General features: G+C 31.7%; 1 long non-coding RNA gene across 1 annotated transcript; it reads right to left on the bottom strand.

The window, feature by feature from the left end:
• Positions 1–4,351, bottom strand: LOC139517738 (uncharacterized). Its single transcript, XR_011663195.1, has 2 exons — positions 4,067–4,351; positions 1–934 (listed from the first exon to the last, which is right to left on the bottom strand). It is a non-coding gene; the product is annotated as an uncharacterized lncRNA (long non-coding RNA).
• Between the last annotated feature and the right edge of the window lie 22,390 nt (positions 4,352–26,741).

The following is a 26,741-nucleotide window of genomic DNA, read 5'->3' as shown; positions in this document are numbered from 1 at the left end:
TTTACCATTAAGATTTTTCTGTTTTATTTTATTTTTATCTTAAACTTAAAAATACAAGAAATGCAAATGGCTTAATTGACTGCGAGTGTTTATATTGCATAGTAGACCTCTTAATGAGTACCTATTGTATAATCTGGTCACAGAAGACAAATATGCACACATTTAGCAACATAAGTATTTTTCACTATCCAATTCTACTTCTGGCTATGCATTTGCATGTACATGCGTACACAAGTAATGAATATAGTTGTATTTGTTTGGTCCCATGAAAGCGAATTCTGATTGTGGTGAAAATAATTCTCATCATATAAATACTCCGGACAATAGATTCCAAATTGGCTTTCATCGTCACCTGGCACAATCCTAATCCTAAGAGTAAATTATGGCGTGTCTCAAAAGAATAAATCCAAGTCCGGATCGACGTGTTTCATAAAAACTATTGCAATGGATTTAATCGAAAATTTAGTAATTTTTAGTCATATTCCTCTAAATCCACCATATTCATGACAGTACTTGGTGTTACCACTTTTGGTCTATGACCTGTATTTGCAGTTTTGTTATTTGAAATAACAGTTATATGCTTACTATTGCCAGAGACACTTTTTCTCTCGCCTGTAGAAACATTTCCATTCTTCAGTTGTTTTTCCTCTACATTATTGTTTGTTTGAGTTTTGTGAATTATTTGTCCGTTTGTCTTACTAGTTTCATTAGCTTTGATGGCTTGGTTTTCCTGTACATTATTGTTAGTTTCAGTTTTGTGAATTATTTGTCCGTTTGATGCCTTCTTGCTAGTTTTATCAGCTTTGTTTGGTTGGTTTTCAAACCAATCGTCATCGTATTCGTCAATATATAATGTATCTTGTGTCATAACACTTTTACCAGGCTGTTTGGATACGTCTCTGGAATTGCTACTGCCCATTTCGAAATAAAAATTCTACAAATACAATAACGTAGTAGTTTAAAAACAGGAATAAAATAGAATAGAATAGAATATTTTTATTAACCAAATTACAGCCCATGGAGGACATATAGCATAAACATTATAAACAATAAAATGCAATCATATCCAGTTAACCATGTATTTCCTAATGCTAAAACTATTGTTCATTATCGACATTGGTAGTTTCCAAATGTGATTTCACATCAGACGCACGTTATGTGTAAATGTTGTTATATGGTTAGCTATGATTATTTTGTTTTTAATTTTTGTAAACTTGTCAAAGATATAATTGAGATAAATATTGCCTGACAAGAAACACACAAAAATATCATTAGATCAAATTTCATAAACTGTCGAGTTATATTGACGTAGTTATTATGCCTATATTCTAATTAAGTAAGCCGTAAAATTTAAAATAGCTGCAAATAATATCAACTTCTATTTAAAATTTAAGCTCATTTAAAAATACCACTGTTGATAGCAGGAGTATATATGTAAACACATTATAATAAAACTTTTTTTCTTTCTATCGACACATATAAGTCGATTATCTGGTTACAGAAACATAGCTTTTCACTTAACGTGAAAACCGGAGTAAATTCAAATAAGCATTTACCACATGGGCATGTTATAATTCATTACAAAACATGGCTAAATATTATACGTGAAAAAACTAACCCAATAAATCATCAATCCTTTGCAAAATCCAGACCGATCGTTAATCTCATGTTTTTTTTTTAAATATTAAAAGTAAAAAGTAGTGAAAACTAACACAGGCACTTGATAGAAATGAGCAAAGGACACTCTGTAGATCTATTTTAGCTAAAATTGCAAAAAGGACCATGATAAGTCTGATTTTTTTTCCGTTTTCTCATTTTCAGATTGTAAAGTTAACATGGCATGTAATGTTTAAAAAGAATAGCAATATCAAATATATATCAATACATGTAAAATAAAAAATGTTCACAAAATTTACGTAAAAAAGCCACAGTACTTATGATTTGATATGCTGTATGATCAATGTCAACATAGACATGTCTTAGGATAAACATACACTCGGTCAGTCACGTTATTGATTTAAAATTATAATGAGCCATTCAAAACAATTCGTATCTTAATATTATTTTTCATTATAAAAACAAATCTTCAAAATGAATTAAATGTTATCATCATATTTGTTGTTTCTTTTCGTATCTGATTGTGATCAGACTTTTGGCACGGTTTAAGTATACGGTCTTCTTTTTGACCCTTGAATATTTTAAAAGACTGATACAGTATATTACACCTTATGAAAAGCAACACTGAAAAGATTGAAAAGATAGACTTCTTTGAACTTTTGTTATACTAAGTTAATGACATTGAACATTATTGAAGTCATTGAACGTTAAGTCTTTAATTGTCTGCGTTATATACGTACTGTGCATATGTACATACAAATCTCATGAACCATGGATCAACACATGAAATACCAAGCTGATGTTTGTGAGTTTCAACCCATTTGAGAAGTAGAAATTAAACAAAAACGATGACCTTGTTACATTGAGAGTTGAGATTCCGTAAATACAAAGTATTCTAGAAGTTGCACTGTACACTTGTATTCCAGTGAAAAAAACCAGATTCAAAGTTCAAGTTTATCTCTAATAACTCATACAACTCTCTCCCATAATTTCAATAATTTCGTAAAAAAATAAATATTTCAGGAACATCCTTGCATCTTTTAGTCATGTATATCATGACATAGAATACGTAAACAACTATATGAAGGTTGAGGGCAGTACTATTTGAAATAAATTACCAATCGAAACGAAAATTTAACTAAACTGCTAAAATTGAAAACAATGCTTATAAAATATTTATGACCTACCGGTAATGATAGGACGATCATTGCGACATAACTATATCAAGATTAAAAGGCATACTCATGTCTTTTTATTTGTTGTAGAAACGGTCTATGGTCACATCGTGTGTTTTTTAAACGTTTTATATAGGCACAGTCTACCCACAACGTGAGGTTTTTATATTGAATGTTCTAGATAAAAACAGTCTAGTTCATTAATTATCCAGCTTGAAGTTTTATTAAGGACGTCTGTTTCGTTTGATTCATTGTTTCGTAACTTGAAGAGTAATCTGAATTTGTTCAAACATATAAAAGTAAATAAACAAAGTCTCACTTGAGCAGTAGAACACTTCATATAAACAATGCATAGATAATCGACTGAAATAAGACATGTTATGCTCGACCTTTTAACAAAATAGTTTGTCGTATTTCAAGGATAAGAGGATTAACTATTGTATAACGAATGTAATATGCTAATTTTGGTTGAACATGTAAGTATGTTCCGATTTATTGACCTTCATTGCTTCTTTGATTTATCTTCACCAGTCACGGAGATTGTCACGTGATGATTCAGCACCTCACGCGAAATGCTGTTTGAAATTGGTTGATTTCACAATAAAGTTCTGACATAAGACTCGAAATGAGTGCTGTAAAGCAGCGAGTGATCACCCTTACGTCTTTAAAATAAATATTTAAGAGAAATATTTAAGCGCATCAGTATTTTACCTAGAGTTGTTAAATAATATTTTAAATTTATGGACTAATTTCAAATCAACACTAGGCAATTTTATACAATCCGTATCAGTATCTCACCCATTAAATGAACTTTTAAAATCGTACAGCAATTTATAGGGTTTTTTTTATGGAATTTGTCTTTAAGCTAACCATGATATTGCATTTTTGTGTCCAGAATAAAACAATACCCAAAACTTTTAAGAAGCAGTATGGAAAAACTGCTCGACTGAACAACACACCCTAATATCTTTGCCAAGACTTTACAGTTGTTGACTGCTAAGCAGACAACATTAAAAATAAAATGATAATGCAAAGATGTTTTTCTCTTGCACATCTATATAAGCTTTTTTTGTGAGAAATATAGTAATTACTATTACGTAATGATAAATTATATTCTTCCGTAATTTTCATTATTTATTTTAAAAAAATACGAAAGTATAATTAATGAAATACAAAAAAGATTTCAATCATAAAGGTAATATGAATAGTCAAGATTACTAAAATTTCATGTTAATACAAATTATGAAAAATAAATAACAAAAATATTGTCTTACCAAAAGTGTAGCTACGTTGATTTCTTTGTTAAAGTCCAGACACTTGACGGATATCAATATAATTATTTCTTTGCACCGAAAGCAGTTGTTCCTTTCTTACAAATGAAAGAAGTTCGTTAAACATCCATATTTATAGGTTAAAGTCTACAACCTTACAAGACGACCGTTAAGTACGAATATTGTCAGTTAAATTAAAGTTTACTTTTTTTTTTATATCATGTTCGCATAACTTTAAACATTTAAATTGGATACGTTCGATGGTATATATCAGTGCCTTTGTGTTTGGTGTAGTCAGGTATGTGTTAATCCTAGGTCGAATCTGATGGACTACAATCAGGAAACGTATCACCAACGAATAAATATTTAATGTATATTCTTAACATTTAATTAAAAATATAATTAAAAGTAGTTATTACTGATATTCAATTTTACAGATCATCGAAATCATCAATTATTTTCATGTAGACTGGATTTTTTTCTTTTACTTTTCTGATATATGCATTCTGTTTCATTAGGTCTTTCCACTTTTCGTGGAAAGACCTTTTGTTTTTCTTCTGATTATTTATTTCTTTTTTTCTTTTTTTTTCTTCTGCCGTCTGAGATGCTTTTTTTGTCTTACAACATATCGAATGGATTTTTGGCCAATGATGTTGTACAGTAATGGGGGTTTCAAAACTCACCATGTGTGACCGACCACTTATTCTTATAGGAGTTATCTCCCTGCGTCCCCCTTTTCTTGTTATCGCTATATCTCTAAAACCGTAAAAGATTTTAGCAAACTGTTTTCATCAAATTGTTCGTCTACACTTAAGAATGATATGGTTTACTTTGACTTGAGTGATCGGAAGACATCTTATGGGAGTTATTTCCCTTTGAAAATTTAAGGTAGGCGATTAGTTGTATAAATTCATACGTTATAAGTCGTAGAGGCCGACAATCTTTTCATAGGAAGTCCTTGGTCCATTTGAAGGAAATTGATGTCAAGGTCAAAGGTCAAAGGTCAGGGTCATGTAATAAATTTTGAACTTTGCTTGTTATCGTTCTTTTGTAATTGATTTTCATTTCATCTTTGCTTGTTATCGTTATTCCAAAGTTTGATTTACCACATTACATCAACACGGAGTGACATTTTCTAACATCGCTTTTTTAAATTTCATTCTTATTATACAGGTGGAAAGACCTTCAATTGTTCTCTGGAGAATTGGTTTTTAATTTTTACTTTTTTTTTTTTAACTGTATCACCATATTGTTGTGTATTTGAAAAAGAGAGGCAAAAAATACCAGAGGGTCATTCAAACTCAAAAGTCAAAAATGAACTGTCAACGCCAAAAAAGAAAAAAAAAACACCAGAAAAACAAAAGTAAACAAAACACAACATAGTGAACTAATTAAAAGACTGAGCAACACGAACCCTTTTGATCGTTTCACTTTTTAACATGACACTGTCAGTTTGTTTTCGAATAATGAGTATAAATATCCATTTGGTATCTTTTGCCTCTCTGTAAGAATTCTTAAAAGACGGTATTGTCTATTTTTTGTATATGTATGTGCTTTGTTTCCTTGATATCGTTAGCTACATTTTCTTAACTTTGTATGCTTTTATGTACTCTTTGTTTAGCTAGGTCACAGTTAGATATTAAATATGTGAAACGTAGATCTCTTCTGAATACTGGTCTGACTTCGTCAATTGTTCTTTGCTCTGGCATCGTCAGTACTGACGTCATATCTTTCTTGACGAAAGATCTCCCATGAATACTAGTCTGACTTCGTAATATGTTCTTTTCTCTAAACTCGACATAGAAATGGGAAAATTAAGAGCTTAACACAGTGAATAATAACCTGTCATGGTTGTGACTGTATATCTTTCATAGTGAGTTTGCAGCCTCATCAACGTATAACCTATCTCATTTTATTCACATCAATTTGGACGTTTGAGATATTTTAAAAGTATTCAGAAAAGAATAGAATATTCGAAGTTGTTTGTCTGTGACGTATCTTCCATCGACCGGTATGTACGACGAACCACTTCTTTATGGGTTAAGTACCATCCATTGAAAGCTAATCGTATTGACATTTTGATTAAATTTAAACGTTATAAATCTTTATGCTATCAATATATAAATCAAGGTAACTGTCCACGAGTATATTTTAAGTAATGATATACCACTTTAGTTTAAACATTAAGTTAATGTGAACATTACATTCATGTTATATAATTGGCTGCATGGAACTTGAAATAAAGGTTATGCAAGAGAGAGAGAGAGGTTTAGCGCACTGTAAAACCAGGTTTAATCGACCCTTTCTAAATTTTCCTTTGAAGAAAATCTCTAACATGAAGTTATAGTTATCAAAGGTACCAGGATTATAATTTATTACGCCAGACGCGCGTTTCGACTACACAAGACTCATCAGTGACGCTCAGATCATAATAGTTATAAAGCCAAACAAGTACAAAGTGCCAAAAAGTTGCGCCAAATACGGCTAAGGTGATCTATTCCTGGGATAAGAATATCCTTAGTTTTTCGAAAAATGTAAAGTTTTGTAACAGGAAATTTATAAAAATGACCATATAATTGATATGCATGTCAACACCGAATTTCTGATAACTTCATTAAGAACAATCAATAGCTTTGCTTTTCACAGAATTTGGTTTTACTTGAGAATTACTTCTTTTCATAGTTTTTTTTATAAATGGTTAAATTTGCAAAAATATGTCTAAATTTCTGTTTTATCTATCTTCCAACTTTACTGATGTATAATTCATCTGTTTAGAAACTCGACGTTATATTTGTTAAATCTCAAAGTGCACACATGGAGATACGCTACTAATGAATTAAATTAAAGATTGATTTTATTAAGAGCCATGGTGAAAATAAAGTTAGGAGAATATAGTCCTACTTTAAAAAAATATATAAATAAATATTTGATTTAAATTATTGAAGGCATATAGTTGAATCACCTCAGAATTTGGCGTTAGAAAGAAGTTTGAGACCACTAAACTATTCATGATGAATTTACCAATGATTAAAACCAAGGGTACACTTAAGGGGCCTATAAATTGCGACAGCAAAAATCACATACCGTACAGACGGTTTAATTTTCTTGTATTGGAAAATACATTGTTACCACTATCAGCGTTTTAAAATTCATGTATTATTTCAATGTAATTTTTAAATATGTTAACATAGAGATTTGGTAGGAAAATCGTCCTGGCTGTACACTTTGAAACGAGAAATAGGACATTAAGGATTATACGGAAAAAAAGAAAGAACATCATTAACTTGAACAACTCATGTAAAGCCAATATTTTCTTTTAATAGAATTATGTTACGGTTCAAATAATGTGTATATTAGTTTTAAAAAGAATTTGAAATTACAACTCTCCATGCTATAGACGAAATTTATTTTATTTCCAGAAACCTAAACATTCGATTATATTATATATATATATATATAGTTATCATTACAAAGAAAAGACCCCCGGTGGTAAGTATACATAAATAGATGAAGAACTTATATTACGAATGTTTTAACGATGAAATAAAAACGTAACTCTCCGAATGTGAATGAGTGTGTCTCCGAATATTCTTAAATAACAAATGTGTTACTTATTATAGTCGTTTGATTATTACTGGAATCACGTTTTATATAATGAAGTTTATTGTTTTGTATTTTGTTCAAATATCTTCGAAATCTAGTTCAAACATTTTTTACATTTCAATTTATTATGAAAGCAAATTCCCATTTCAAACTATAGGCTAATTTGCAACAAGCACAATAATATCAAATTTCTTTATTCGTGGGGAATTATATTTGATGGGGAGTATATGCCACCAACCAATCAATTAAATTCATCATTGCATACATTTTCCATCTTTTTAATTCATATCACGTGATAATCAACGCAGAAATATGAACAAATGATTGATGATTGTTTTATTTCCAGTCGCAAATATTTCAGGATAACAACTGAATAAAAATGGGAATGTTGAAAAATAAATGAGAAAAAACAATAAGTTTGGCAAACTTCAAGGAATTAGCAACCAAACGACTTAAAACTGCGACAACTTAAAACATCCAGAAGGCAGCCTAGTTTCCAACAAAGTAAGGTGTATATACAACAAATCTAGCTCTGAATCGTCTAGAAGCTATGAAACCAAAACTATAAAAACAGTCAATCAACTTGTGGAACATCGTATTCACTGGGGAAAAATATACTTCATATGCACCGGAATGTTGTTATCTTCTACATAGTATTATGTTTTAATGCAAACTTATAGCTTTAAATAATTATCTTCCAGTTATTTAACAGGATTTAGTTCTAAAGAATGATAGGGAGACTACCATATAAATAAACTCATCATAGATACCAGGACTAAATTTAGTATATACGCCAGACGCGCGTTTCGTCTACAAAAGACTCATCAGTGACGCTCGAATCCAAAAAAGTTAAAAAGGCCAAATAAAGTACGAAGTTGAAGTGCATTGATGACCAAAATTCCTAATAGTTTTGCCAAATACAGCTAAGGTAATCGATTCCTGAGCTAGAAAGGCCTTAGTATTTCAAATATTCTAATTTTTTGTAAACAGTTGAATTTATAGAAATGACCATATCAATGATAATTCATGTCAGCACATAGGTGTTGACTACTGGGCTTGTGATACCATCGGGGAATTAAAACTCCACCAGCAGATAAGACATCAAATGCCGGAAAAATAAACTATATGTATTTTTATTCAACAGTGATTTGTCTTACCTACTATGAAGCGTAGCTTCGATTCTGTATAAATAATTACAAATGTCTATGTTCAAAACATTTCTTTGTTACAAACGACGAAACTGCGTACCACGTTCTATGTTATCTTTTAAAACTTCAAACTATAAATAAAAGTTTATCGTCTATTGCAAACATTTTTTCTTCTATGTCTGACAAAAGTAAGTATACTTTTTTAGCTCACCTTTCCTAAAAGGAAATGTGAGCTTTTGCCATCACTTGGCGTCCGTCGTCGTCTGTCCGTCGTCGTCTGTCCGTCGTCGTCGTAAACTATTTCAAAGATCTTCTCCTCTGAAACTACTGAACCAATTCAAATCAAACTTCATCTGATTGATTCCTAGGGTATCTAGAATAAAGTTTGTGTTTTAATTCCCATTTCATCAAACTACATGGCCGCCATGGCTAAAAATAGAACATAGGGGTAAAATGCAGTTTTTAGCTTATAACTCAAAAACCAAAGCATTTAGAGCAAATCTGACAGGGTAAAATTGTTAATCAGGTCAAGATCTATCTGTCCTGAAATTTTCAGATGAATCGGACAACCCGTTGTTAGGTTGCTGCCCCTGAATTGGTAATTTTAAGGAAATTTTGCTGTTTTTGGTTATTATCATGAATATTATTATAGATAGAGATAAACTAAAAACAGCAAAAATGTTCAGCAAATTAAGATTTACAAATAAGTCAATAAAATCAACGGTACCAATTTTGTTGCACCAGATGCGCATTTCGACAAAACATGTCTCTTCAGTGATGCTCGTGGCCAAAATATTTGAAATCCAAAGCTTATATAAAAGATGAAGAGCTATAATCCAAAAGGTCCAAAAAGTATAGTCAAATTCGTGAAAGGAATCAGCGCTTTGCATGAGGGAGATACATTCCTTAATTTATAATAATTTCTAATATTTTGTAACAGCAAATTTTAATAACACAAACAATTCGTATTTTCATGCCAGTACCGAAGTACTGGCTACTGGGCTGGTGATACCCTCGGGGACTAATAGTCCACCAGCAGAGGCATCGACCCAGTGGTAGTAATAAAATCAACGGTACCAATTTTGTTGCACCAGATGCGCATTTCGACAAAACATGTCTCTTCAGTGATGCTCGTGGCCAAAATATTTGAAATCCAAAGCTTATATAAAAGATGAAGAGCTATAATCCAAAAGGTCCAAAAAGTATAGTCAAATTCGTGAAAGGAATCAGAGCTTTGCATGAGGGAGATACATTCCTTAATTTATAATAATTTCTAATATTTTGTAACAGCAAATTTTAATAACACAAACAATCCGTATTTTCATGCCAGTACCGAAGTACTGGCTACTGGGCTGGTGATACCCTCGGGGACTAATAGTCCACCAGCAGAGGCATCGACCCAGTGGTAGTAATAAAATCAACGGTACCAATTTTGTTGCACCAGATGCGCATTTCGACAAAACATGTCTCTTCAGTGATGCTCGTGGCCAAAATATTTGAAATCCAAAGCTTATATAAAAGATGAAGAGCTATAATCCAAAAGGTCCAAAAAGTATCAACATGACCGAAATGGTCAGTTGATCCATTTAGGAGTTATGACCCTTTATAGTCAATTTTTAACCATTTTCCGTAAATCTTAGTTATGTTTTACAAAAATCTTCTCCTCTGAAACTACTGGGCCAAATTTAACCAAACATGGCCAAAATCATTATTAGGGTATCTAGTTTAAAAATTGTGTCTGGTGACCAGGCTAACCAACCAAGATGGCGGCCATGGCTAAAAATAGAACATAGGGGTAAAATGCAGTTTTTAGCTTATAACTCAAAAACCAAAGCATTTAGAGCAAATCTGACATGAGGGTAAAATTGTTTATCAGGTCAAGATCTATCTGCCCTGAAATTTTTAGATGAATCGGACAGCCCCTGAATTGGTAATTTTAAGGAAATTGTGCTGTTTTTGGTTATTATCTTGAATATTATTATAGATGTAGATAAACTGTAAACAGCAATAATGTAATGCTTGGGGTATACAATGTTTTTTTTATACTTTCATCATTAATTATATTATGAACATGAGACAAACGAGACATTTCAGTGTGTCCACTCTTGTTTTTGCTTTTGAAGAAGATATGAAAGAATCGAAGAACCATTTATATAAATTGAAAACCCAAAATAATCATTGATGGAAGATTTAAGCAAAAAATTTAAGGTGAGCGATTCAGGCTCTTGAGAGCCTCTTGTTTATGTTATCCCGATTTTGTTTTTTGTCCATGGATTTATGAGTTTTGAACAGCGGTATACTACTGTTGCCTTTATTTATTTATGTTCATATTACTTTCAATATTGCAATTCAGTATATACATATATCATTAATATCAATGATTTTTTACTGTATAATCATGTATATATAAAGGGTTAATTGATTCCGATCGGCAAACTTATCATAGAGAAATATTTAATACTGAAGTTTAAAAATTTGATTTTTACAACTTGATTAAAACTATATTAAAAAATTGACAGATCTTTTCAAAGTCATGTAGACGATATGATGTACAGTACCAGTCTAAGATAAGTCTCAATTTACATCCCCCTTTTAACGAAATACACAATCATCTGGTTAATAAAATTATCCTGATCACTTCAATTTGTGATGATGGTGATATATTTTAATTTGTTGCGTAGAAAATATGATGACATAATAGTAATATTGAAGAAGACAATATTCAGACCCCTCTTTCCCAAACAGAGTAAATTTTCATATATACACCTACCCAATAAATAGCCGAAAACATTAAATTGTCAAGGCTTTTGAATGTTCTTTTGACTTGGTCACCAGGACAGATTTATTTTGAAATTGAAACTGTCGTCTTCGGTTGCATGAGAATTAGATTGTCAACTCGTCAAACACGTTTGATCTTGACGATTTTTTCTGCTGAAGTGCCTGTCACTTGATTGTATTTACTTTTACATTAAGTTCAAATTTAACGTTTATAAATCTTAATACTATGAAGATATAAATCAGGGTTATTTGAATAAGATATTTCTTTTCAAAACCGTATGAATTACAACTTAAACATATATTTAATGAAACACATACATATTGATAGCGATATCTTTAATTTACACACAAAAAAAGAAAGATTATTTGGTAATAACCTCGGTGCCATATACCTGATAATATAACTATATAGAAACCGAAGAATGTGCACTTTTTTTTATAGCTGCTATACGTGTGTAATGAAATCATGCATACTGGTCGTAAATATTAACTGTAGAAAAAAGAAAAATATCTAGGTTACAATTTCATGTCAGCGGTTCTTTTCTATATGTACTGAACACAAATCACAAATCAGTGATCTCCGACTGCGAATTCAGAATGTTTATTGATCTTCTTAACAAAACACAATGAAAGCTAAGTAATGGTATACAAAAACTCATCAAAGATAACAGGCTTATAATTTAGTTCGCGAGACTGCATGAAACTCATCATAGATAACAGGCTTATAATTTGGTTCGCGAGACTGCATGAAGCTCATCAAAGATAACAGGCTTATGATTTGGTTCGCGAGACTGCATGAAACTCATCAAAGATAACAGGCTTATAATTCGGTTCGCGAGACTGCATGAAACTCATCAAAGATAAAAGGCTTATAATTTGGTTCGCGAGACTGCATGAAACTCATCAAAGATAACAAGCTTATAATTTGGTTCGCGAGACTGCATGAATCTCATCAAAGATAACAGGCTTATAATTTGGTTCGCGAGACTGCATGAAATTCATCAAAGATAACAGGCTTATAATTTGGTTCGCGAGACTGCATGAACCTCATCAAAGATAACAGGCTTATAATTTGGTTCGCGGGACTGCATGAAACTCATCAAAGATAACAGGCTTATAATTTGGTTCGCGAGACTGCATGAAACTCATCAAAGATAACAGGCTTATAATTTGGTTCGCGAGACTGCATGAACCTCATCAAAGATAACAGGCTTATAATTTGGTTCGCGAGACTGCATGAAACTCATCAAAGATAACAGGCTTATAATTTGGTTCGCGAGACTGCATGAAACTCATCAAAGATAACAGGCTTATCGTTTGGTTCGTCAGACTTCACGAACTCATCAGTGGCTCTCATACTTAACCACATCACATGAATAAGAAGAGCTGTACACATCGAAAAGTCAGAAAAATTGGTCCAAATAGAACTAAGGCAAACTATGCTATGTGATATACAAACCTATGTGTTTGAAATAATTAAAAAAAAATTTAGTTAATTTACAAAAAATACAGAACTCTTTAATGAAAAAAGAAAGAAATTAGCAATAAATCCATATTAGATCAAGACCTAACATAATATGTACTTTTTGTTATGATTTGTTATGTCATGCAGACCAGATGAGTTAAAATATAATTTAAAACTTAAGCATACTAATTGGGGAGTGATTTATTGATGTCAAAAGAGACCTGCAATCATCCACATCCAAAAAGAAACAAATCTGTATAATAGGATATCAAATACTTTCCATATTTACTTCAAATGACAGTGTTGAGATTTCATCATCGACTGGTGTACTCCTAATTAAATCTCAGGAGACAAATTAAAATATGCAATGAAATCTTTTATTTTAAACATTGACGAATCTATTGCATCATCCAATGCAAAATGGTATAACTGCTAACGAGACAGTCAACCACCAAAGCGTATTAACATAGATGTAAACAACTCTAGGTCTTCGTCTGGACTTCAACAATGATCAAAACAATTGTATATTATGTAATGAAAGAATCCAGAGGCATACAGATTCTACAGGGACATTTAAAGTCATACAAGTTTTATAAATGACAACGCCATGTCAAAGAAAAAGACTAAAATACAAAGAACAGTATACAAAACATATCAAAGTTCTCAACTAAAGAAGGTGCAACACTAACTCCATTAAAAATTGGGGTTGATATTAGGTGCTCCGGAAGGAGAAGCAGATCCTGCTTCATAAAATATGAAACTATTCAAAACTACAGCATTATTCAAGCTAATAATAATTAACCAAAAATAGGCTTGGGATTATGGTAAGTCACATACATAATGTCTACCCCTCAATCAACTCTTATAACCTTTGCTCAGTTGTTTCTCAGTATTATTTTAGAACAAACTGCAAAGTTCAGTCGAAAAGAGCTAGGTCCCACCAAAGCGGTACTAATCACAAAATCGAACCATCAAATTACGACTGCCACTAAGTACCGACCAATGAGCACTACTAGTCTCGGATAGATTTTTTAAAGCCCAAACGATTTCAAAGTCTTGTGTATCAATTAGTTTGCATCAACCCTAATAATAGGTCGTCAAAAGAGCACATGACTATACGCTAAGCTAGATATAAGTATCGACAGGATGGAGGACAATATGTATTGATAGCTGGAAAGCAATATAATGGCCAGTTTTTATCTTGTTAACCTTCTACGGGTATAGTGGAACTTTTTACGTGTTTCTATGAAAAAGGTTAATTAAGATGTATATCATAATAAAACCAAACTCTGGACCTTGGAAATATTGACAATTACTACAATGTAGTATACACAGATACGTTCATTAAAATATCTACAGAAACCAGCATAGTTGTTAACCTTCTACGCCATTTGGTCTGTGTGTAGAGTTGTTCATTTGACAATGGTATTGTACAATATTTTCGTGTATTATATAGCGAAAACAGTGAACAATAACAACACAGGAACAAGTCTGGTATTGAAAGGACACGGCTGGTGCCCACAAGAATACAAAGAACTTAAAAAACTCAATTGCCAAAATGTACTTATATGGAGTCATGGTTAAACTGGACGGCTTTTATGATACTATCACAGTGGCGGACAGTGTTTGTGCCTGTTTATCTCTTTGTTCATAGATGAAGGATTTATATGGGTTACATCATATGAATTTGAGAAGAACCATTTGAAAAAATAAGATCCCAATGATCAATAATAAACATAAACATGTCAATATGATTACCGAAAACAAATAAAAAGTTAATGTAATAATATCCGAAATTCACGTTCCCCGATGTTTTGTTAGTGGAGTAAATTCAAGTTGCGAGAAATTCAATTTATTTTATATTATTTTGTTTCAGATTCGAATATATGTGCACATAATTTATATAATATTTATGTAACAAGTCAAAGGTCCCGAGATAAGTCAACAATGAGGGATGCATATCTATTCTGTATCGCAGGCAATCACTACAAAAACATAATTGTTTTTTTAAAATATAGCCTCAAAAATATAAGCACGATGAAATTCCTTGTTAAGTATGTGAAGTCTGCATGAAAGAAATCTTTATGACAAAATAACAATGCCATTGTTAGCCCTGTTTAGTACTGTATTTTTTCTTTTTTTCTTGTAATTTTTGCATTGACAGATCCACCATATGAAAATAATTGAAAACCTTACCACATCTTCATCTTATCATACATGTATATAAACTTATAATAAGTTCTGTGTAACCCATTAAGATAAAATCTTACCCTATAACATCCCACGTCGTAATCATACTCGATGATATAGCATGGTAAATTCCGTTCTATGAAAGAAAGTTTTGTTCATATTTACAAGTTTACAGTGTCATGGTTATTTACAGTCAGTCCTTTGCTTAGGATATGAAAAAGCAAGCATAGATAACCATTTAATAAGTTCTGCTTATTTCTATTTGGTCAACAATACAAAACTATGTTCGTAACAGGACACATGAAATTGAAAATTTAAGAAATTATGCATTTGAATCTTACGAAAACAATAAACGATTCCAATAAAAAGTATCCAGTGTAGGGAACTTGGTAATTAACACAGTATCCAAAGGTTACGATATAAATACATTGTAGATCAAAATCAATTGATAAACAGCCGTTTAAGGTATACTTAATTTAATTAACTGTCGCAGAAAGCTATCATTCCGTGAATTGGGATTTCCAAATTGAAAGCTCAGTTAAAATTTGTTAGCGAATGTTATCGCTTTACTAACTTCTTTCTTGTCTTTGTACATGTAGTTATTAACATTAATTCATGTTCTAAAATCGTTTAACTTATTTTTGATTCACAGATGAAACATACTTGCCATTAAACATGTATAAGTTATATACAAAAACGTCACATCAACTAGTCGAGTAATTGACTTCTGATAATATCTGTGTCACAATTGACCAAGGATCACGTGCCACTGATATGTTCTAATAACTCCATCCTCATTTCCATCCTGTATGTATGATGTAGCTCGTGTTGCTCAGTCTTTAGTTTTCTATATAGTGTTTTGGACTGTTGTTTGTCATTTTGCCCTTCTTTTATTGTCATAGGGGTGTTAGGTTTATTTTATTTTATTTTGTATTTTTATGGTTTTGTAACTTCCTCCTCTGTTTTTCACCACGAAAAGTTGATATAACTGACGACACAAAGCAAAGATAAAAGTACACCAATAATAGAAAATATCTTATTATTAACTGAAAGCTATACCAAGGTAATTAATCAGCTAAATCAGAACTGTCCTGCACTATAATATAGCAATATACGGAGAAGACTTCCACCAGCAACGTCAGGAAACTGTAATCACCCTGTTGAGGATAACAAACATTTCTTTTTCATTTTCCCTAAGTACAATGATGTAAGACAGATCCTTTTTGATTCCATTAACCCCATTGCTGATAATTTTGATATAGATATTGAATTATTACTTTTTGGACTATTTTTATATGATATTAATATTGCTATTTTTAAATCTGTGCCTATTGCCCAATCCTTTTCATAACTTAATGAATAAAATATGTTTAAAATCAAAACGTCAGGAAAAGTACAGAAAGTAAGATTTCGTTAGCAGGAAGTAAATTTGGGAATAATTTTTTTTTTTTTTTTTTTTTTTTTTTTTTTTTTTATCTTTATGGGGTTTAAAGAGTCCGATCGACAAAGTTATCATCAAGAAATATATGTAACTAAAGTTTTAATATTCATTTCGTATTACTCATTCAATATGAAATAGAAAATTAACAGGTCTTTTCAAAGTCATGTAGACGATATTATTATAATATATATAGTACCAATACCACTTTCTATTCCCCCCCCCCTCGAACACAATATATCAAAAGCATCAAATTATCCTGACCATATCAATTAGTGAGAATGCTGATGGGTGATACAAAATCAAATATGACGCAAGAAAAAGAAAATGTTGCAAAAGACAAAATCAACTGTACATTATAAATTGATTCAAATCCCTCCTGCCCCCCAGAAGGAGTACATTTCCCTAAACCCCTCCCCAATAAAAAGCCGAAAACATAAAAAAAAAACTATTCAAGGACTTTGATATTTTTTTATTAGCTTGGTTACCAGGACATTTTATTTTTAAATTGTAACTTTTCTCTTCGTTTGCCAAATAATTGGAATGTTAGCTCGTCAAACAAGCTTGCTCTTGACGATGTTCTTTCCTCCTGAAGTACCTGTCACTTAAATTGATTGTATTTACGTTTACCTTAAGTTTAAACTTTAACGTTTATAAATCTTAATACTATGAACATATAAATCAAGGTTATTTGAATAAGATATTTCTATTGAAAACCGTATGAATTACAACTCAAACATATATTTAAAGAAACACATATATACCGATAGCGTTATCTTTGATTGACACCAAAAAAAAAGGAAAGTTTATTTAGTAATAAACTCGGTGCCATATACCCGAGGATATCACTCTATAGAAACCAAAGGATGTGCACTTCATGTTGCACTTGTTCACTGTTCTCTGTATATAGCTGTTATACGCGTCTGATTAAATCACATTAATACTGGTCGTAAATATTAACTTAAGCAAAGACGAAAATATCTAGGTTAAAGTGAACAATTTCATGTCAGCGGTTCTTTTCTCTATGTACTGTAACAAATCAATGGCCCTTAATTGCGAATTCGAAATTAATTGATCGTTTTAACAATACACGATGAAAACTGAGAGTTGGCATACTAACACTCATCAAAGATAACAGGCTCATCATTAGGTACGACAGCACGAACCCATCAGCGGCTCTTGGTTCAGTTTTACAACCGAATCATATATGAATACGAAGAGCTGTACAAATCGAATGTTCAGAAAAGTTTTGTGAACATCACCAAAACAATCTCTGCAACGTGATATAAAAACCTCAGTGTTTGAAATAATTTAACAATTTCTTAACTGTCAATTTACATACAATATATAACTCTGTAATGAAAAAAGAAGAATTGTTATCAAAGGTACCAGGATTATAATCTAATACGACAGACGCACGTTTCGTCTACATTAGAAATTAGTAATGAATCCATATTAGACCAAGACCTGAAATACTACGTACTTTTTTGTTATTAGTTTTTATTTCATACAGACCAGATGATCTTAAATGCCATTTAAAACTTAAGCAAACTAATTGGGGAGTCAAGGTTAAACTGGACAGCTTTTTGTGAACTTATGTCAGTGGCGGAGAGTTTTTGTACCTGTTCATCTATTTCTTTATATCAGAAGGATTATATTGGTAACATCATATAAATTTGAAAAGGACTGTTTGAGTGAATAAGATCCTAATGATCAATAAAAAGCATAGACATATATTTATTAAATATGATCACAGAAAACAAATAAAAAGTAAATGTAATAATATCCAAAATCCACTTTACCCGATGTTTTGATTGTGGAATAAATTTAAGTTGCGAAAAATTTATTTGTTTTCACGTTTTTTTCTTAATTTTCTTTATCACAGAATTTTGTGATTCTTGATAAAAGAGTTTAAAAACGTTAAAACAACTTATATAATTTATGGTAAAGGACTAAATCCGTGATAATAAATCACTTGAATGGTAATCCCAGTTTTTTGGAAGCCGTGGTTTTGGATTAAATTCAATATCACAGCTTTTTTGTATTTCATTATCACGATTTATAAGATTCATTACTAGGATTCTAATCCATTATCAGCGATTACAAAAAAAAATGTGATTACGAATTTGAAAAACTATCACAACTGATTATGCAATTTTTCGATTCATAACAATGATTTAAATTCGTGATTCGAATCAAATTCTGTATTTTTGGGAGGTCCATCATGAGCTCTCTATCTTTTATCGTACTGAATGTTTTATTATTTCAAATAAGAAATATTTCAAGTTTTTATAATTTGTTATCACGGATTAAATGCAAGGTAAAACATCTAAAGAATGAGTTGTCTTAGATTTTTGTCATTAGTGATCGTGGATATAATTCGTTATCTTAGATTGATTAAATAAGTGATAACTTTTATTGCAGAATTGTATTTGTAAAACAATGCATCTGTGGTACTGAGGTGTGGTATAACACTATATATATATGGGGTCGGTTCCATTTATGTTTACCCATGATCCTTGTCCTTTGGTCTGTAGTGGATGGATCTTTAAATAAAAACCTTACAACATCTTCTTCTTATCATACATGCATATATATAATAATAAAAAGTGGTAAGTAGCCCATTAAGATAAAACCTTACCCTATAACATACCACGTCGTAATCATACTCGATGGCATAGCATGGTAAATTCCGTTCTTTGAAAGAAAGTTTTGTTCATATGTACAAGTTTACAATGTGATGATTATTTACTGTCAGTCCTTTGCTGAGGATATGAAAAAGCAACCATACTAGTAGCCATTTAATGAGTTATGCTTATTTCTATTTGTTAAACAACACATAACTATGTTCGTAACATGACATTTGAAGTTATTTATCAAACTTTACAAAATCAATTCAACATATGTAAGATTCCAATAAAAAGTATCCAACGATTCCAATAAAAAGTATCCAACGATTCCAATAAAAAGTATCCAGTGTAGGGAACTTGGTTATTTACACAGTATCAAAAGGTTACGATATAAATAGAGCAAAATCAATTGATATACAGCCGTTTAAGGTATACTTAATTTAATTAACTGTTGCAGAAAGCTGTCCTTCTGTGAATTGGGATTTCCAAATTGAAAACTCAGTAAAATTTTGTTAGCGAATATTACCACTTTAGTAACTTCTTTCTCGCCTTTGTATATGTAGTAATTGACATCAATACATTCTAAAATTGTTTAATTTATTTTTGATTCACCGATAAAACAGAATTGACAATTAACATGTAAGGACGCGTTAGATATACACAAACGTTACAGCAAACACACAACACACAGATATAGAGGTAAATATGTAATGATTCTATGTCGAACTATAAATTATCCCGAGTAGAGTTGTGTTTAAAGAAAAACGTTCCAAAAAACATACCATCAATCCCACAATCATTAAAGAACAAAAACAAATACCAGATGTAACGTTGTCTTTTCTATCCTGATCAGTAAAATTAATTTTTGTTATGGAAAAGTGTAAAAAAGAATCAGTTAAGGAACAAATAAATATTCCTCTTAATCTTGGTTTAATAGTCTACAAGAATGCTATAAAACCAAGCGTTTCTATTGGTGGAGATGTAGTATGTGTAGTCAAAGTGTTAACCAGAGGCCATCATGATTTGTTTTATTGAGATACAATATCTGTGTCCCACATGACCAAGAATCACTTACCGTTGATATACATGTTCAAATACCCCGTCCTCATTTCCGTCCTGTGTGTTTGATATAGTTTGTTTAGCTCAGTCTTTAGTTTGTTCTATTCATTGTTTTATACTGTTGTTTGTCTTTTCGTCGTTCTTTTATTGTCATGGGGGTGTAGGTCGTGGGTTTTTATTTTATTTTTTGTTATGGCATTGCATCTTCCTGCTCTGTTTTTAGCCATACAAAGTTGGTATCACTGACGACAAAAACAAAGATAGAAGTACATCAATGATAGATAGTATTCCACTGTTTATACATATTGTGTCAGTGAACAAATCTTCATATTCTCCTCTGAGTATCATATTACCCTCTTAAATGTCGGGACAACATAGTGCGACGTTATGCGCAGTTAATGTACATAACGTTTTGAACTTTTTTCTTCTTCGATAGTGATAGCAAAAACAATTATCGTGTTCAAATTTGTTTCAAACGTTAAAACAAAAAAAGACTAATAATTAAAGTTTGATCCATACTGTTTATGAATCTGTATGTCGTATTTAGTTATAACAACAAGTGGATTAGAAAAAAATGTATGCAAACTAATATATTATGTTCAAAGCATACACACAGTGGAATAAAAAATCATTTCCCTCGGCGTCGGGATATATGAAGATTTGCTCATCCTCGAGCAATCATATTTCCCTCGGGCACAGCCTTCGTGAAATTTGAGTTTTTCCTGGAACTGTCTTACACTGTAATATTATTAGTTACATAGTGTGCTAGTGACCTAATACGGTATATATGGGGTCAGTAAATTCCATATGGGGTGAGGGCGAAGCTCGAATCCCCATATGGAATTTACTGACCCCATATATACCATATTAGGTCACTAGCACACTATATAACGAATTTATCTTACCGACTATCTCAACGTGTGAAATTAAGACTAGTGATTCTCAAAATGAGTAAGTCTTCAATACTGTTAGTATTAAGAAAATACTTCCATTAATCCTACAAATACAGATGCCAACAAAAAAATCTTGTAAGGTTTAAATGAGTTTTATGAATTTATTTCAATCTTAATCATCAATTTTTTCGTTTGTTGGAACTTTTAAGATTTTTTCTCAGTACCGTTTTGTTTTTATAAAGGGACATAACACTATTACAAACCGTGTATGAAATAAGCCCCGCCCCCTTCTTACCTAATATGTAATATAAAGGGACGTAACTCCACTACTAACCGTGTATGAGATAAGCCCCGCCTCCCTACTAACCTAATATCAAATATACACGGTTTGCACGCGGACGCTTTTAACCAATCATATTCCTGGGAATATATAGGAGGTAAGATAAAGCAATATACGGAAAATATTTCAACCAGCAACGTCAAGAAAAGTACAGAAAGTAAGATTTCGTCAACAGGAAGTAAATAATGGATAAGAGTAAAAATAATTTTAGTATCATTTTACTTTATTATAGCGAATTGATATTCATCCCATAACACAAGATGGAAATAAATCTGAAATGCCACTATAAACACACATATGCCGAACCCAACAAGACCCCTGTTTAATCCACAACAAGGTACCAATGAACCATCATCATATAGTATAGAAAGGATATATCACAAACATTAACACTAATGCATTGAATAAATGTGTCTTAAATATTGATTTGCTTTTTAAAAAATTATCACAGTTCAATACTGTTGACTAGTAAATATTTGTTTTGTATATTGCTGGGTTGATGTCTCATTGACATCTTCCTACACAGTAACTTATATGGTAATTCAAAGAAGACAATTAAAAGAATAATATCATTAAAAACTGAAAACAAAATTTTAATTCGGTGTCCATTACAGTGGGGTAAAATTTAGGTATTAGCAATAATAAGCCAAATAGCATGTCGAGGTACAAACAGGCAATATATGTATAGCAGTGAAAAAGTTGGGATCACATAAATTGATTAATTACGAGAACGTTAGGGTATCCACCTATTTACTCGACGTATTATTTCTAACCCAAATAAATGAGCAATTGTCACAAGCAGAAGCACATAGTGTCAAATTAACATTCTAAAAAGTATACAACATTAAGTACATGCATGCAAAAATGCGTTTGACTATTTATTCAAGTATACAGTAGTATACATTCTGAAAAGGAATACGGTATAGGTAAACAAATTAGTTGTACTAGCAAACATAAGAAATAAACCCTAATGCTCTGATTCAAATATCAATATAAAAAAAAATATTGACAATTATTCCAATAGTTAAGTTTATAAAATCCGTGAATAAAATGACTTGGATGTTAATAAAACGTGATTTCAATCCAAACTTTCCACATGGATGATTTGTGAATTTAACAACTTCTCACACTGTGTATTCTTACCAGATCTAGAAGAGTCACTAGACTGCACATTGTTTTTTGTCTCACTTTTGTGTTCATTTCTACCGTTTTCATCATTTTCTTCAGAATTAAAATTTTCTACATCCATCAACGTGGCATCGTCCCGTTTTGATCCTACTGCTTTTCTAATGTCTGGTCGTTTATGGAAACCTCCATTTGATGATGTAATGCCCATTTCAAATATATTTCACTTATCAATTTCCAAAACCAAATCTTAATGGGTTAGGATAATGTAAATTCTGTACACATGATGGAGATATGTATAATGTTAACTTAATTTGCTTTCTGTAATACCACAGAAAGCTTTGCGTATAAAATATCAAAATCCACAAATAACAAAGAACAACAATGCAAACAGTCAATATAAGTTCAGTAAATAAGTCTTGAAATACCACATTGTTTTACATTGATCGTATGGACGTTAGACTACAAACATATTCCCCATTGTATTATATAAAATCTTCTTATAAATAAAGTAAAAGCAATTCAATAAAGATAACACGTTTACTTTGCAGAAAAACGGAACCTTATGAATGAAAGATTTCCCAATTAATTAACTTTGTTTTTACCGAAAATAGCTCTGTATGCTACAGAGGGTAGTTAGTGTGCTACGTGTTACAGAACAGAGCGTAGTTAGAATGCTACATGAAACAGGGCGTATTTCTCATCTATGGCTAAACTTTTTCAAGGATAAGTGAAGCAATGTACAGCGGGCTTGACAAGATGCTGATCAGTTGCCTCTATTGTATTTGAACACAAGCAAATATATATTTTTTATAATTGGAAGTTGTACGGTTTAAGAGACATTCAGATATGAACATGGATAGCAAACTATAACATTAAAATAGCATGAACCCTCAATCGACAATCGTGATCATGTTGTTAACATTCATTAAACATTTGCTCTTTAGTTATCTATGTTGTGTCATGTGTACTATTGTTTTTCTGTTTGTCTTTTTTATTTTTAGCCATGGCGTTGTCACTTGTTTTATGAGTTTGACTGTCCCTTTTGGTATCTTTCGTCCCTCTTTACTTTTGCTAAACATGCAGGAAAAGGTAAGCTGTAACACAGTTACTCTGACAGCTTTTATGTTTTCATAGAATGCTGATTTAGCTAAACATCGCCCTACAGGCTACAGTCTACAAAATATTATTAATTGGTATATCTATTTATTTGATGAATGGGCTCTTTTAAAAAAATCTTTATTTGCTGAAAGAGAGGGTATTCTTAAATGTTTTTATGCCCATTTATGGATTATGTTTTTCGGTAGGCGCATCCGTTCTTTCGTTCTTTCGTCCGTCCGTTTGTCCCGCTACTAGTTTTTGGTCAAGATAGATTTTAATAAAGTTGAAGTCCAATCAACTTGAAACTTAGTACGCATTTTCATTATGCTAGTATGCTCTTTTTAATTCTAATGTCAAATTAGAGTTTTGACCCTAATATTATGATCCACTGAACATAGAAAATGATAGTGCGAGTGGGGCATTATTTTACTATGGACATATTCTTGTTTATGTATATGTTAACATACCATTCCGTTGAAATACTGACAGCACTATATTGTGATGATGTTGAACATTTATCTGCAATTCATTTTAATTATAACGACCCTATATTATGAGGTTTTACGTGTACCTTCAACCTGGAGTATAGTTGTGTTCTTGCAGAGAGCATAACACACTCCATTTATCAAAATTTCAGATTTGAAAAGCGACTATGTACCTATGCTTCCCACACTAACAAATGGACCCATTTCTGGTCATACCACCATAATAAAACTTCAGATGGCAAGACGCTTCTGTAGAACGTTTCATTAACTAAGTTAATCAATAAAGTCATGTGTTAACAAAAACCAAGGGGCAATAAAACCTAGTATGTCCAAATAACCAAAATAACAACACGACGAAAAGACAAAAAAAAATGCACAAAATGAAAACCTAGAATGTAACCTGGTAAACAAAAAAAAGTCAGTTCCTAGTGCACAAGTGACAAAGGCCGTGTTGATGTCATCTTTAAACTTTTTCAAAAATCTGTAAATCTGAAACTACTAGCCAAAATCAATCAAACACTGCCACCATCATCATTATTTAGTTTCAGAACACCTTCAGAACAACAAGGTACACATAACTAAACATAGAACATTGGAGGTAAAATGCAAGTATTGTCTATTGAAAACTTATAAAGAAAGAGACAACATAAAAAGGAAATGCTCAGAATGTTGAAACATAACTTCTGCCTTTTTACATAATAACTTCCTTTTTAATAAAAACTAAAGATAAAAAGAAACATTAAACAAGTGAGTTTTAATCTAGTCCACAGTTTGAGAGTGTCCATTGTTGAAGATATACATAATATACATAGACCTAGGTGATCGACACAGTCTCTTAAGAGCCTGTAGTCTTAAGACCATTGCAACTATATTTTACTGAAAGAAAAATAAACCTGGAGTTTTGTGACATATGTCGAAAACGGAGAGAATGTACTAAGGGTTGAACTAAAATTCATAAGTTGATTGAAGACGGACAATAAATACCATGACCAAATGAAAAAAGGAGAAAAAGGCAAACATAAAAGCAAATGTTCAAATGTAGTTATACTAGCTCTATGGAAATTGAATAATTTCAGATTTAAGAAAAGAATATTTTATACTTCATTTTTAAAAAGGTGCTATGACAAAACAAACATATAACTATGTTTTCCTTTGAATTCGATTATTATTTAATTGATGAAGGACGTAGTTCCACTGCAGTTCCAAATCCTCTGTTGAAGAAGCCTTTTTTTATATATTTGTTTTGATGTAGATGATTTCCCATGCTCCATTTGAATATGATTTTGGTATCATAGAGTTAAAACATCTAGCAGTTATAAAAGAGGGGCGAAAAATACCAGATGGAGAGTTAAACTCATAGATAGAAAATAAACTGACAACGCCATGGCTAAAAATAAAAAGACAAACAGACAAATAATAGTACAGAAGACACAACATAGAAAACTAAAGATTAAACAACACGAGCCCGACCAAAAACTTGGGGTGATCTCAGGTGCTCTGGAAGGGTAAGCAGATTCGGCTCCCTTTTGTCACCCGTCGTGTTGCTTATGTTATTACAAATTCCGTAAATAGTCTAATTCGGTAGGTCACATTCGTGAAATGGGAAAGGGTATTGTAGTTGTAGTAAGGAACATATCCGATATCATCTGTAAAACGGTTATTCCATAACGGTCAACCAACTCGTGATGGCGTCCGTAAAATTTACGAAGGGGTGATTTCAACTTCGCCATTTGAAACTCTTGGTTTAATAGCTTCCTTGTGAGTAGCAATCCTCTATCAAGGAAATCATGATGGGAAATACAAGCCCAGGAATATCGTATCAATTGGGAGATATATACTCAGTATGCAGGCGCTGCTGGAATGTGGCTACATGGAAATGAAAAGAATAATACTCTATTCTATAATATTATTGAGTAATGTCTTGTTGATGGCGTCCGTAAAACCGTCACGAAAGGAAGTCTCCTCATCACCACTTGGAACTTTTGGTTTGATAGCTTCCTTGTGGGTAGTATTTATCTATCTTTGAAATCATGATAGGAAATATACGCCCTGGAATATCATATCTACTTAGAGATATATACTTCGTATACAGGTGCTGTTGGAATGTTGCTACATATAAAAGGAAAGTTCACAATTAGGAATCTTAAATCTCTCTTCTGTCGGAAAGTTTTGTTTCAACCGACTCTCATTGCCAATTTTTAGATGTAAGTCAAGATATGCGACAGACTTCACTGTATCTGTTGTATCCTTTATCTCCATTTCGATGGGATAGATTTGTTGAACACAGTCATCAAATTTTGATTTATTTAGTGAGAAAACATCATCTATATAGCGGAAAGTAAAGGTAAAGAATATTGCTTAATTATTTTTTTCCCTTAAAAGTTCCTGTTTAAAGTTATGCTCATATGAAAAAAGAAACGTCG

This window comes from Mytilus edulis, chromosome 3 (genome assembly GCF_963676685.1).
Source record: "Mytilus edulis chromosome 3, xbMytEdul2.2, whole genome shotgun sequence".
NCBI lineage: Eukaryota > Metazoa > Mollusca > Bivalvia > Mytilida > Mytilidae > Mytilus > Mytilus edulis.
Note: the sequence above shows the minus strand (reverse complement) of the source record. Positions and strands in the feature narration are given on the sequence as shown.